Raw genomic sequence first — 15,032 nt, 5'->3', positions numbered from 1 at the left:
ATGATCAAACCAACCCAGAGAGCCAACTGCAGCTGTACAAAGGAATAACAAAGGCAAAATGCACGGATTCATTTCAAGTAACCAGAAGTCGGGGTGCATCTAGAGTTCATGACTCTTTGGTACAGTATCCTAGTTCCATGTTATTCTTCTCCTAATTTCAAGTGACTTAACAGCCCAAGAGAGATCGAAACAGAGAGCACTCTGAGATTAGTCCAGGCTTCTTCAGTCTATCATTACAATATTTCATCTGTATTTAGTCTGCATCTATGCATTCCCCTTACCCCACCATCTCCCTCACCTGTGCAAGATAGTGACCTATAATATATTCACCAATGATTTGTTCAGTCCAGTTTTAAATGTGTTGGGTTACAGTCTCTCACCACTTCCATCTCTTTGAAAATGGGAAGTATTACAGAAGTGCTAAATATTATGATTATGCAACACAAATTGTATTAGCGCTTTTGGCTGCCGTATCACATTGTGAACTCAGATCTGATATGTTGTTCCACTTATCACTCCATATGTGTCTTTCAACACTAGTGCTGTCCAAGTGTCTGCCTCCCATTCAAAATCTGTTTTGGATGAGGGACATGTTCAGAGAAGCATAAAAAAAGTGCTTTCCCAAGCCATTCCTCTGAACTAGGTCAGAGAAACTTAAAGAAAGTCATGGGCTGTTCAAAAATGAAGTTCTGTCAACACAGAAATGCTTCATGACATTGGGTTTGTTTCACTACAATTTCATTTTAGAGGGGGGAAAAATTCCAATAAATTTGAACATCAAGTTCCAACATTTTATTAGACAGCAATATTTTTATTTTTTCATTTCAAAATCACATTTTGTTTGGTTGGTTATTTTGTAATATAACCTAAGTGTGTATGTATATATATATATAGGCACAAACAAAATTAAACATTTAGATTGACCCAAAATGATTTTTTCTTTTTTTTTTTTTTTGGAATTTTCCTTCATGGAGAACTTTCACCTTTTAGGTTTTTTGCTCCCAATCAGAATGAAGCCACATCTCAAAAACCTTTATGAAACAGAACTTCCATTCTCTGCACAACTCTGTTCTGAACCTCCTGAAGGGTTTTCTCTCAAATTCATATTTATAGTCAAAGAAGTTTTATGACCAACATGATGCACTTAAGTTGTTTTGACCCTCTAAGCATGCTGCAAGTTGATAAGCAGATTGAAGACCAGGATGTTACATACTTGCTGCTTAATATATTATCTTTCTAAGAAACGCTTATTGGAAATATCCTCAGGACAGGAACAGCAATGAGAGAGCAATCAAAAGTAGGCTTGATATGTATGATTATAGAAAGAGACACACAGAGTGGGTGAGGCTATATCTTTGACTGCATAAACTTTGTTGGTTAGAAAGACAAGCTTCTGAGCTTACTCAGAGCTCTTCTTCAGATATTCTTTTGACCTGAAGAAGAGCTCTGTATAAGCTGGAAGGCTTGTCTCTCTCATCAACAGAAGTTGGTCAATAAAAGATATTACTTCATCCACCTTGTCTTTCTAATTCCTTGGGACCAACATGGCTACAAGAACACTGCATTATAGATGTATTCGTCAAAAACAGGTAAAGAAAACAGTTTTCTCAAAGGGAGACCTTGCCAAAAATTGCCTTTATATAGGGAGAGGTTTTTCTAAAAGGAATATTTATCATAGAAAGTTATGTTGTTGAAAATAACATTTTTTCTGGATTTGGAGGAAATAAGGATTTCCTATCAAGGGTGTGGATCGGGAAGAAGGATATTGACAAACTAAGGGTTCTTTTTGAGAGCACTGCCTGCTAAAAAATAACAGTCCTTTTATTTTGTTCTTTCCCGAAGAGCTTGGATTGGTGAAAATATCAATCTTTTATCAAGAGCAGAGCCTGGGCTGAGAATAATGTGCTAATGCTAATTTCAGTGGCAGGGTTGGTAATGGTCATCTTACGTTACACTTTACTCTTGATTAAAGTGTCTCCGTCTGATTCTCAAAATATGACACAGATCATTTAGCTGCAGCTGCTTTTCTCTCTGTCCTTTGCTCTGCTTGGAGACAACATGGATGCCTGCCAGGGTCCCACATGATAGCTGGGTCAATTTGAATAATTCTAGGGCTCTCTGTGAAGTCATATGGTTGAATCACGTCAGTTGCAAGGCTCAAGATACAGGTCATCCTCTTCCCTTGCTGCTTCTCATGCTCTTCTATGAGAGCTACGCAGTTCATTCCCATGGGGGATTCAGATGAATAGCTGATATGTCCAGAATAGTTGTATGCTGGTGGGGAAAGTTTGTTGAATAATGTGGAGAAGGATTTCTATTAAACAGAAGATGGAAATCTTCCAACTTGCCACAACCATGACTTAGATACGGAGGAAATGTTTTTTTCAGAGGTTCAATTTATTGCCTTGGAGTGAGCGTGAAACAACTTATACTCCACTTCAAGAAGCACTAGAGTATGAGAAATGAATATTACACTTGCAGTTCAGTGAGACCCTGTTGGGCTGGGCACCCATGATATGGGGACCTGCTATGTCTGTTGTGTGGCATCATTATCTAAACCAAGCCTTTGCTATCCATGGGGATGCTTGAATTGTAGAGAGTTGTCACTTTCACTATCAGTCAAGAAGTTTCTCATGAGTTAAAATTTTGCCTCCAGAGTTGTTAGTCATATTAATTGTAGAACAGCTCCCATTTAAGCAATAATGTGCTATTCTATGCTAATGGGGGTCCGATGGTCAAAGAATCTCAGGGCTACGCTTCCAAGTGCTTGGTACCCACAGCTGCAGCTAGATTTTCAAAGGACCTCAGCTCCTGTTTGGGCATCTAAACACAGGCCAGAATTTCAAAAGTGTTCAGCAACAAGCGGCTCCCACTATCACTCTTCTGAGCACTTTTGAAAAATGTGCAACTTATTTTGTTGCCTAAATGGGGAATTGACCTATTTTCAAAATCACATTTGTGACATACAGACACAACATTCACATAAACACCCAGATTAATCATGTATAGCAAAATTCTAAATAATATTGTTCAGCTCAAGAGTAGATTTGATTTAATTATACAGTGAAACTAGTTACACTTCCAGAATGAACCAGTGTAGTAAGACTTGTACAATTAGTGGGTTCATTCTCCACAGCTTTGCACCTTGTGTAATTATTTACATCTTGGTAGCATTTTACACCAACTTTGACCAGGTGTAAATAACTACACAAAGAATCGGTCTTTAAATCTGCATACATTTCAGGTGACTGCAAATATTTCCCACAATTTCAATTCTCGTTGGATTCACAAATTCAAATTTTCCTTTGAGGTTTGGGTTTGACTGAAACACTAAAACCTCAGGCAAAGCTGTCAACTTTCATCTTGTTTTACATCAGTGCCATTTGAAACCAGTAAGTATCCTAGATTCATTCCATTTTAGGTCCAGATTTGCTATAAAAGGTTCCTAAAACACAGTGAGCTATTTCCCAAACCTGGATTGCACTTTCATTGTAAGATTTGTGTAGAGTAGTTGATTCCTACAAAATCTGTGGCCTGTACTTTATGCCATGGGATAAACATCCACAATATGTAATGAACGTATTTTCTTATGCACTGAATGTGTTGCATCCTCTTCCCTTCTCCATTGTCTAGGTGGATCTTACTGTGTAGGTAGAAAGAAGCAGGATTTTGTGACATCGCTGAACACCACCATCCATGAAATATTGTTATTTGTATTATAGCAGCAATCAGTGGCCTCAGGCAAGGTCATGCCCTAGTGTGTTAGCACTATAGAAGTACATACAAAGACACAGCTCCTTCATGTACATCTTGTCTTCTAAGGCAAGTGGCACACCAAAGGGTGACAAGGAAAATGATAGAATCAATATATACAGTTTGTGCATGCATATAATAGGAGCCACTTTGTTAAGACTAGCTATAGTATGTATCTACAATCCCAACTGCTCCCTCAGCCTAGTCATCATTAATTAGCCATTTCCTTGTAAGTGTTACAGTCAAGGTGGCTCTTGAGGAGATATGTGAAGATTTGTCAATTCTGCTGTGATTCCCAGGTGTGATTGAGGTCGGGGCTGACTGGGAGCTCCAGCTCCAGGGCAGAAAATGTCATGGAGGTCAACAGAAGTCATGGATTCCATGACTTCCGTGACCTCCGTGACATAATCATAGCCTTACCAATGACCTACCAACTGGTGATAGTACCATTTCTGATACTGATACTCCTCTTTCTTCCACCTCTATCTCTTCTCATCTTACAATATGTTGGCCAATTATTGTGGGATGGGATTTTCAAAGCCACCTAAGCGACTTTAGATGTACAATTTCCATTAGGAATTGTGAACATAACCTCTTTTTAAAATCCCAGTCAGAAATGTAATGGGCAAGGTGGGAGGGTTTCAGAGCCCAGGCTCCAGCCTGAGCCCCAATGCCTACACTTCCGTTTTTAGTCCTGCAGCATAGCCCTGCAAGACCAAGTCAGTTGATCCAGGCTCTAAGGGTATGTCTACACTCCAATTAGACACTCGTGGCTGGCCTGTGCCAGCTGACTCGGGCTCAGGCTAAGGGGCTTAGGACCCTGGGGTCTAGGACCCTGCGAGTTGGGAGAGTCCCAGAGCCTGGGCTCCAGCCCAAGCCTGAACGTCTACACTGCAATTAAATAGCCCCTTAGCCTGAGCCCCATGAGCCCAAGTTAACTGGCATTTAATTGGCGTGTACCCTAAGCATTTTGCCATTGACTTCATTGGGAGCAGAATCAAGCCCTATATGTTTAGTCTGTCTTCCTGACGCAGCTTGCTTTTGTCCCTTTGCCAGTCAACATGACTGCTCACTTGGCCTTTATTTTCTCTGTTGCTTGAACTTCAATCAAAAATAATGTAGCCAGTCTATTTAAAAAAAACCACACAGAACAAGGAAACAATGCAATATTCCTAAATCTAGCATAGAAATATAAGTTTAGTGCTAATGTTCATTTCCACCCCCGTAAATAGATGTTAAATATGAAGCGCCATTCTACAGATGGTGAAAAATATCAGAACGCCAGCCACTGCAGCTGTGTGTAACATTGTTATCCAGTTCTGTGGAATACACCTTCTTGAGTAGATGCCAGTTTAATAATGCTACATTATTTTAAATTTGTCTAGCATTCCCTAAAGTAACAGGCACCATATATTATCCCCTTTTAATGCTATTTCCTTACTGGATACATCTGGAGACTACATTATTGCTCAACAATAGTATGAATGGAACACAAAACACTTTAAAATAATTTCTCCCCCTTGTCTGCATCTGGAACAGCATAACACACACTGAAATATCAAATATTCTTTGATGCAAAATCACACAGATTAAAGCAAAGGGAAAAAACTTGGGACCTTCTAGATCCTACAAACTGTGTGTAGAAAGAAAATGTCACTGAGTTTGTTATCAAAATGATGCCTAAAACAATTAGGGCCTGATCCAAAGCTCACTGAAATACATTGAAAGACTCTCAATTATTTCAGTGGGCTTTGGATCAGGCCCCCCAGTGAATCCAATGGTGTCTTTGTACAGTTTCAAGTAAAAACAAATAGACATAAAGCTTCTTAATTCAATTTTTGGTGGGGAAATGATCAGAAATATGAAATCCCGAGAGATAGCGTGATTGTTCCAGATCATGCATCATTGTGCAACTATAGAGGCCATATACAGTTCAGCAATTTCCTATTGAGATCAATTATATTACTCACATGAGTAAGGGTTTCATAAATGGCCTCACCGAGCCTGACTGTGCTCACAGTGGTGAGCATTTACTCATGCAAGTGGTCCAATTGTCTTCAGTGGGATTACTCACACATCAGTGCTCACCAGTGTGAGGAAAGGCTGTGAAAGAAAAGCAAATACATCTGAGCTCTTCGAGGCTGATCCAATAGCCATTGACTTCAATGGATCAACCCTTTAGTGAACACATTTTAAAAGAAAAATGAAGTATGAATAAAAATGAGTAACTGTCTCCCTTGTTGCATACTACTCACTCAGTCTGCACGAAGAAATCCCTTTGACATCTGTCTTATTTTTTTCCCAAGATACAATCAACACTTCCAGTCAGAATGTCTTTTGCTTTAGATTAAGAGAACACCACCGCTAGAAAGAACAAAAGTATAATCTCTGCAAGAGAGGACACAATGAGTGTATCTCCTCTGTGACAGTCTGCACTGAACTGAATATAAAATGACTGCCAGTTTCTGTAGGCTACTCTTAGAATTCAAGGTGCAGTCCACAGAAAACAAAGTCAGAACAGTTACATAGATAGTTAAACACTTGCAGTGCATATTTCGGTGTATGCAACTCCCATTGAAATTATTTGATCAATACGTTTTTTCAGTTGTTTTCAACTTCTATATGTGTGGCAAATATCATGCACTTTATGCCTTGGTATGGGCTTGTCCACACTTACAGTGCTGCACCCAACAGTGCAGCTGCGTCGCTGTAGAGCTTAGTGAAAACACTACCTGTGCCAACAGGAGAGCTTCCCCTGCTGGTGTAGGTGCTCCACAACCCTGAGAAGAGGTAGCTATGTTGACAGGAGAAGCCCTCCTGTTGACATAGCGTGGTCCACATTGGTGGTTAGGTTGGTACACTACGTCACTGAGTGGATGCAGTTATATTGGCATAAGTTGGTAGTGTAGACCAAGCCACAGAGTGTGACATGACACGCTTTACAAACTAAAATATGCCTGTTCTTTTGTTTCCAGTGAAGACAGACATTAGCAGAGATCAGGAGACCCACCAATGCGGTAATATGGTATTATTTCTGTAGCATATTTCATCCAAGGATCTAAAAGCACTTTATGTTTTGTAATGAATCTACTAGTGGGAGCTAAGGGGTAACTTATTGGCATGAAAGTTCAGGTAAGGATTTGAGCTTCCTTGTTAAAGGGGCAGTAAAGTGAGTGGATGGACACTACAGTGCTGGGGCTATAGAAGTATCATTTAAAAGTGGTTGAAAATTTTCAGACAGAACAGTTTTCCATCAGGAAAGGCTGATCTGAAAAAAAAAAGTATCAAAGAACTTTGTTTCGATAACATGAGAATGTTTTGTTTTGATGTGATTGTTTTGACTTCTGTATGATACTATAACAAATAAAGTACTTCAATGTTATTGAAATGGATTGTTTTGATAATGTTGTTTCAAGACTTCTGAGACTACTTTCCTCCCTGAATTTCATTTCGTAGGAAATTATGAATTTTTTCTTCCCATTCTGGACAAAAGGAAATTTGGACATGTCAGACTTTCCCCTGGAGGGGGAATTCTGAATTTTCAACACCTCCAGTATTGTTGTTATTTTTATTATTATCAGCATTGTTTGTATTTTGATATTACCTGTGGGGTCTGATCATGGACAAGGACCCCAGCATGCTGGGTGCCATACAAATACAGAACCAAAACATGGTCTCTGCCCCTAAGAGTTTAAAATTGAAGTTTAAGACATGTAGATAGACACATAGGCAGGGAGTCTTGTGAAGATATGAATCTCTCATCCCCTTCCTCTCCAGATTTTCCCTGTGTACACTTCCAAGTGGAACAGAGCTGTTTCCCTGTTTATCCTGCCTTGGGTATCATGTTGATGTTAATGGGGAATCGGACATTGAGTTCTTACATTAATTAGGTTAGCCTCACAACACCCCAGACAGGTAGATTTAAAAAAGAGGGGAGGACTCACATGTGACTTTTCCCCTGATTTGTAAGTATTTGTGCCTTAACAACTCACAAAACAGTGAAAAGCATATGACTATAGTCTCAGGAAAATTCAGACTCAGTTAAGTAGCTGAGAATCAAGGACTGAACTACTGTAGAACACAAGTAGTCTCCTGTGATTCAAAATGTAACATTTTCTGGGACATTTAAGAGCCACTAATCTGTGTCTTAAGACCATCAAGCACTTCCCTAAAGAATTATAGAGCACATATAATTAATTAAGGGGAAAAGCAGTGCTGCAGCAGTGCTAGGAGAACTCTGTTCCATGCCAAGTGCTGTGCACAGTACTACAGGAGCAGCCCTGTTTGCTCCAGCCAGCATTGTGTCTGATCTGCATGTGCTTTATGTCACTAACCAGGCTACCTCACATCAGATACTAAAGAGATTACAGCTGAATCCAAACTATCTGGTCTAGTTGATGGGATAAATCAGCTGAATGAGACAATGTCTGTTGATGTCTGATTTATACAAATCCACTCTATACATTGAAGCTGTCAAGAATTAATGTCTGATGGAGGTTCCAATGTAAGATAGATTTTTGGGATGGAAATAGACAAGCATTCATCAGTTAGGAAAGGAGCGATATTCCAAGCTGCATTCCATAACGTGCAGCCATCCTGCCTGATGAAGGGACGAAGGGTTAAATATGTGCAAACCGAGAGTACCAAATGATGAAATATAATGGATCACCTAACCTGCTCAGTGAATAAACCTGCTCCTCATATATAGGTCAGGAATCATATAATATACCTGCCATTGTTAATTTATCCCAGTAGCTGTTTCAAACACACTCAGATTATAAATATTCAGTGAAAGAATGCAGTTGTTTCAGAGCAAGATTTACCATGCAGGCAGGATTTAAATGGAGTTGAAATTATGCCATTGTCCATCAGGGCTGAGCTGTTGTATTAAGGGTATGTATTATTGTGGGATGGGATTGTCTGTAACCTCTCTAGGGGAGGATGTGACAGGTATTGGAACCCCATGCAGTATCTTGGGGGTCCATTATTTTAAATGAATGGGGAGAGCTACCATAGCTCCTCCGGGAAATAAAAATAGTCCATGGTGATTAAGACGAATCAGCCAGGTTGTAAACCCCCTCCCCAACCTCCTGGGGAGGCTCACATATACTAGTTCATATTAAATTCTCCAAATACCAACAGACAAAGAAAGGACTTTTGGATAGACATTGTGAGATTAAACTGACTCTGAGCCTTCTTTCTGATCCAGCAAACAGACAGAACATTCTGTGCAAGGGGAGCAACCAATCCTTGTGGAAGAGTTGGAAGGACTTGCCCTACTAGGACTCCATAAGACTGATGAGTGATCGATGATAAGATTTTTAGCATGCATGTAATCTTATTTGTAACATGTTTTCTTTGTCGTGCTTTCACCTTAAGAATAAGTGTGCATGCTTATGAAAGACAGTATGGTAACTTGTAACTGCTGGCAATTATACAGTTCATAGCCTTTGTAGAGAAAGCAAAGCACAAATGCTAGCCTGTTTAGGCAGTCTGGCTTGCTGGGAATATCAGAGTAAGGCAGGGAACTGTGCAGCTTTTAAAGATCCTCTAGTCAGGAGGAAAGAGACATAGGTCTTTGCCCAAGGGATGTGAGAGCTGAGGAGTCAGGAGCCGAGAGTGGGTTTCCTCGAGGGACCACAGAGGTGGAATGCAGGTGCAATTTCCCTGAACTGTGACATATGTTCTCTCCCCTAAAGAACTGGCTGTAACTAAGTTGCTTGACCAGTATCCTAGGATAACTCACATATTTATTCCCCGGACAGCTTTTAATCATTACTTGTCACAACCAGGACATGGTCAGTCATACCTAGTGGTCAGTGTGGGAGTCAGAGCAACTCAAGTACCTGGAGATCAGAGGCAGGCCAGTGGGTAGACCAAAAGTCAGACATCAGGACCCAGGCAGTGTCAGGTTACCAGGAGATCAGGGTCAGCCACTAGGTTATAGACAACAATTGAATAACAAAGTCAAGGACAAACCAGGGTCAGAAGACAGAGTCTAAGGTCTATTGAAGCAGAGTCTGAAGCACAGACAGACAAGCAGCTTAGGTTGTTGCTCAGACAGCACCCCTTCAGGCCTTCCTGGTTTAAGTACTGGTGCTGGTCAATCAGTGAGCTGTGAGGGGATGCCACTTAGGACTTGCTGGGTGATTCGTTCTGCTGAGCCCAGCCTCACAGGGTCTTCCCAGAGGCTTTCTGTGGTGATTTGGTGGTGTCTATAGCCCATGGCCCAGGTTCCAGCAGTTCAGGTTCTGACATCATATTTCAGCTGTACATATCATTAATATTTTGCTAGCAGGCCACCATTCAGTCTTCAAAAAACGTGAGTTGTTTAACAACCCTCCCATGTAATTTATCCCACTGGAACCTGTGGAGTGAGCTGTTAGTGAAGATCTAAGTGCCCAGTGCAAAGCAAGCAGGCTTTAATTCTTTCACACACCACCTCAGTACAGAGTTCTTGTTGTGCCATGGGAAGGGGCAAAGCTGGAAAAGCATGTTGGAAAATTAGGTTGCAATTAGGAGGCAGGTTTTATGGGTTTTTTAAAGTTATTTCTTTATTATCATACACTTACTGGAATTTCAGGAGCTCAAATTTCATTTATTCTGATCTTCAGAATGGTTGAAAATACTTTGGAAAAGCTATTGTGACAAAGTTCCTCCTCTGCCTTGGTGGGTTCTGTGCTTTCTGGCGGATTTGCTCGCATCAGAGATTTATGGCAGTCCTCACTTTGGCTCCTTTTGTTAGTGGCACAAACCTGCCATTCACTTGGCTAACCTCATCACTGGCCAGCATGGGGGAAAGGAGGAGAATAATCCCCGCAGTCTCTGCTGGCCCACCTAATGTTTTGGGGGACAGGCCAGAGATCTTCCACTCTGGTGGGACCCACAGTCCAGATCAACTCCTCTTATATCAAATAGGGAGTTGTGGGGATAGGGGGAACCTGGGCCCGCCCTCTACTCTGGGTTCCAGCTCAGGGCCCTGTGGATTGCAGCTGTCTGTAGTGTCTCCTGTAACAGCTGCATGACAGCTACAACTCCCTGGGCTACTTTCCCATGGCCTCCTCCAAACACCTTCTTTGTCCTCACCATCGAACCTTTCTCCTGATGTCTGATAATGCTTGTACTTCTCAGTCCTCCAGCAGTATGCCTCCTCACTCTCAGCTTCTGGCGCACCTCTTGCTCCCAGCTCCTCACATGCACCTCACTAACTGAAGTGAAGTCCTTTTTAAAACCAGCTGCCCTGATTAGCCTGCCTGTCCTAATTGATTCTGGTGGCTTCTTAATTGGCTCCAGGTGTCCTGATTTGACTGCCTTAATTGCGTCCAGCAACTTCCTGATTGTTCTGGAATAGACCATTATCTTACTCAGAAAAAAGGGATCTGCTTAATCTGGGGCTAATATATCTGCCTTCTATCACTCTCCTGTAGCCATCTGGCCTGACCCTGTCACACAATATATTACAAGTTGGATGATTGGAAAATAACCACTAAACAGCATGTATATAGACATATACATACACTAATTTACTAATTGCCTTCACATAGTCACGCTAATGTAGATCACTGATTAATTTTAGATTATTTCTGTGTTGGTTCACAAGTTGCATTGGGAGACTCAGGCTCAAACTAGCAGCAATAACAAGATCGACAAAAACTATAGGAAAGTAGTCAAATAATATATTATGGGCAGAAAAAAAATTCCAACTATTTCTTAGGGTTAGAATATACTATATTTTATGGTATGTGTGATGGTGTAGATGGTGTGTCATCATTGTAGATGGTGTGTCATCATTCCACAGTTATCAAAAGGAATCTAACAAAAGGATCTTTCTTATGTGGAGAGTCATTGGTTCACAGCAATGCATTGGGAACATTCAGATAATGTGTTCTATCACTTAGATTGTAAGATCTTTGGGACAGGCACCAGCTTTCTTATATATATGTAAATTTGGGGCTGAGAACCAAAGGGACCCTAAATCTTGATTGGTGCCCCCAGGAATTATTGCAAATATGTACATCATAATATTCCAAAATAGCTGGATAGATTGATGGTTCAGCCATATACGTTTAAAATTACCTATTGCAGAACTACAGCAGCAGCTGAGGTCTGTGTCTCACCCTCCTATGTTTAAAAGTGTCTGTGGTGTAAGGTAAGTATAGGAGAGGGTCTGGTACTGCATATTTACATGATTCAGCACAGAGCTCCTAATTTTCATGATATTCTCCTGATATTTGTTATTGTTCTTGCAGCCCCAGCTTCTGGAATCAGATTATTACCTCAGAAAATTTTGACCCCTTGTATTTTCAGAGAAAAGTTTGAGAATGTGAATCCTAAAAGCCACAACACCAGAAAGCAAGTAAAAAGAACCCAATTATTTATTATTTGATTTGTAAGCCCCTCTCGTGATTTTTGAATGCTTGGGGCTGTCAACACTGCATGCAAAGAGTTCTCAAGAGCAGTATTAAACATGCCCATCATGACCACCCATACTTTTGCCTCCATTTTCAATCTATGCACATACCTGACTGCTCCCTATTCAATTTCATCTTTGCTGCTGCTGTTACATGTAAACACCATTCTGCACACCCTAGGGAAAAGCATGTATGTAAGCTCTGCTAGAGAGCTGCATGAGAGGATGTCACCATGGTAGTGCATGAGACAGGATGTGCAAGTGACAGAAGAGTGAAGCTGGTGATGCACAAAGTGCTTCCAAATACTCAGGCAAACTGAAAAGACAAAGGAAGGTATATTTTTCTCAATCGCTCACAGTTAAAATAACTTTAAGAGTTACACTTGCAACAATACGTATAAAATGTCCATATAAAATTATTATTTCCAAGCTACCCCTTTAATGAATTAACTCTTCCAACACACCACTGATATAGGTAAGAAATAGATAATACAGGAATCACATTGGCCATCACTGTAATTAAATCACCTCTGCGGCAACCAAGTACCATTGGATCTATCTTAACTTTGAAACCTGATATCAAAGTAGAAAGAAGCATCTATTAGCCACCTAGGTCAGGAGCTCTATGTACGCAAGTTTGCAATCTGTCCTCTCAGTGTAGGTTACCACCAGCACAGGTAATTTAACTCCCCAAACTTACTTGGAGAGATTTACTTCTTTCTCGAATCATCCTTCACCTTCATAGGATTTTACAGATTTTAACTGTATTTTTCCTGTTTATCACATACAATATGCAAATACTGATGATCATGCTTCTGTGATTAATAAACTTTCATCCCATGTTAGAAGAAGAGCTACATTAAGGAGATGTTCAGCACACAACCAGACTCTTATATTTTTGTTATTTTCATCTTTGGGGTACATATAATGATGAAGTGCTCACCCAGCTTTAATTGCCAGAGAGATCAACCACTCTGAACTTGGCTCTCTGCCACATTTCTTGAGATCTTCTATTGCTTTTCTGTTCAAAGTCCTGAACCCAGACAGATACCAGAACCAATGCATAGGATAAGTTGGTATTGGCCTTACCGGATTCCCTCATTTGTTATCACAGTAAGATTTGCAGATTTAAGATTGGGAAAATCTATTTTGTGTCTCAGTTTCTGAAGTTTAGAATAGTTGAACATATTCATATGCAACAGATATTATTAGGCACTGTCATTGTTATCTGCTAATGGATGGGGCTGGAATGTTCTTCTGTTTAGTTCACACTTCCAGTAACATGCTGCAATCTGAAGGGGATTTCTACTCCAAATATGCCTGGATTTTTTTGCAATAGCTCAGGATGGAGTGTCCCCACACTCATGATTTATGTGGATATTTTTAAGCCTTATTTGCCAGCTGGGCTTTTTTGACTGTTCCACTTTGTTTTTTAACAGTGTTACAAGGTTCCAGTCTTTAGTTTTCATTAGACATACAGGGGTGCAACATATAGGATGTGATTCCTGAACAATGTACCTGGGATGTCACTTGTGTAATATGTCACAATTTTGATCAGGTCCTTCTCTGACCAGGTTACTTACAATGAGAGTGACCTGGATCTATCTACCCCTGGATCCAATCCAAGTCCTCTAAGAACACAAGTTGTCATGTTAAATGCATTTGTTGCCTGTATACTCTGGCCTGTAAATGCGTGAACTACTGACTCTGCTCCTAATGCTGCATTGATATTGTAGTTCCTGTCCAAATTCACCCTGTTTCTGAGATGTATCTGTTCTTAATTCAAATAATAAGATAAGACAACTTTAAAACATATACCTTATTCTTAAACTCCTTCCCAAGTCCTTAGCGTCTCAACAAATGCTTCAAAGGATCACTATGTGATGTGCCACAAACCAGTGGAACCCAGTAGTAAAGGAGGAGGTGTTGCTTTGCTACTGAACAGCATGGTACTTTCTGTAATGGTTGCCAACTATCGTATAAGTTACAGGTATATATGTACACCCCTTCTTCTGCTAGATGGAACCAGAACTGCTCAGATCTGTGCCACAGGCCATCTACTGCAACAGCTAAGGCAGATTGTCCTATAGCTCAAGTGGTAGGGGCCTATGCTTTTGAAGAAGGTGGGTTTGTATTCTATCTCTATTGTCATTTTTGAAATTCTGAGTGGTCATGACATGCAGCTTAGTGACAACAGTTAAGCTCCAAGGTGGCCACAGATTTGTTATATTATGTATTTAATCTTTATTATTACATTTGGTTTGGTGCACAGATCTCCCAAAACAATCCATGAGAAAGATTCAAAGAAAGAGCAGAAAAAAAATATAAGCAGTGTTTGTAGAACTCTGGTTTCACATACAACAATCCTAGAAAATCCTCCATCAGCCCATAGTCCCTGAACCAAACTAAGCTGCCTCCAGTCATCCTTGAAGAAGTAATTGTGGAGGGGGATTGAAGAGCATTTTGTAGATGTCAATTTTTTGGAGCCTTGACAATACAACCAACATGCAGGTTCTCTATTTATCTCAATTTCCATGGCCTGTATTCAAATGAATCTCAGTTTCCCAGGCAGGATTAGAGGTGTCCAAGGCTCACAGCCATCACCAAAAGCCAAAACTTAAAAAATGGTCAGCGATGGGTGAACCTCACGTTTAGTTTCAGATAGGAATCTACATCTTTGGGTACTTATGTGAAGCTCTTAATCTGTAAAACTGAACAAGCATTCTTGTGAGATTTTCAGTACGTCCTGACCCTGGTCAGTTTGGGAATGTCCCAAGACAGCCTTTCCCATAGTGTTTTGTCTCTTTGAGTTCTGTCTCAGAACTCAGTTTTGTCTTATTTTATTTCAAAATAAAAAAATAATTTGGAG

Source organism: Natator depressus, chromosome 6 (assembly GCF_965152275.1).
Source record: "Natator depressus isolate rNatDep1 chromosome 6, rNatDep2.hap1, whole genome shotgun sequence".
In the NCBI taxonomy this organism is placed as follows: domain Eukaryota; kingdom Metazoa; phylum Chordata; order Testudines; family Cheloniidae; genus Natator; species Natator depressus.
This window is presented reverse-complemented; position numbering follows the sequence as displayed.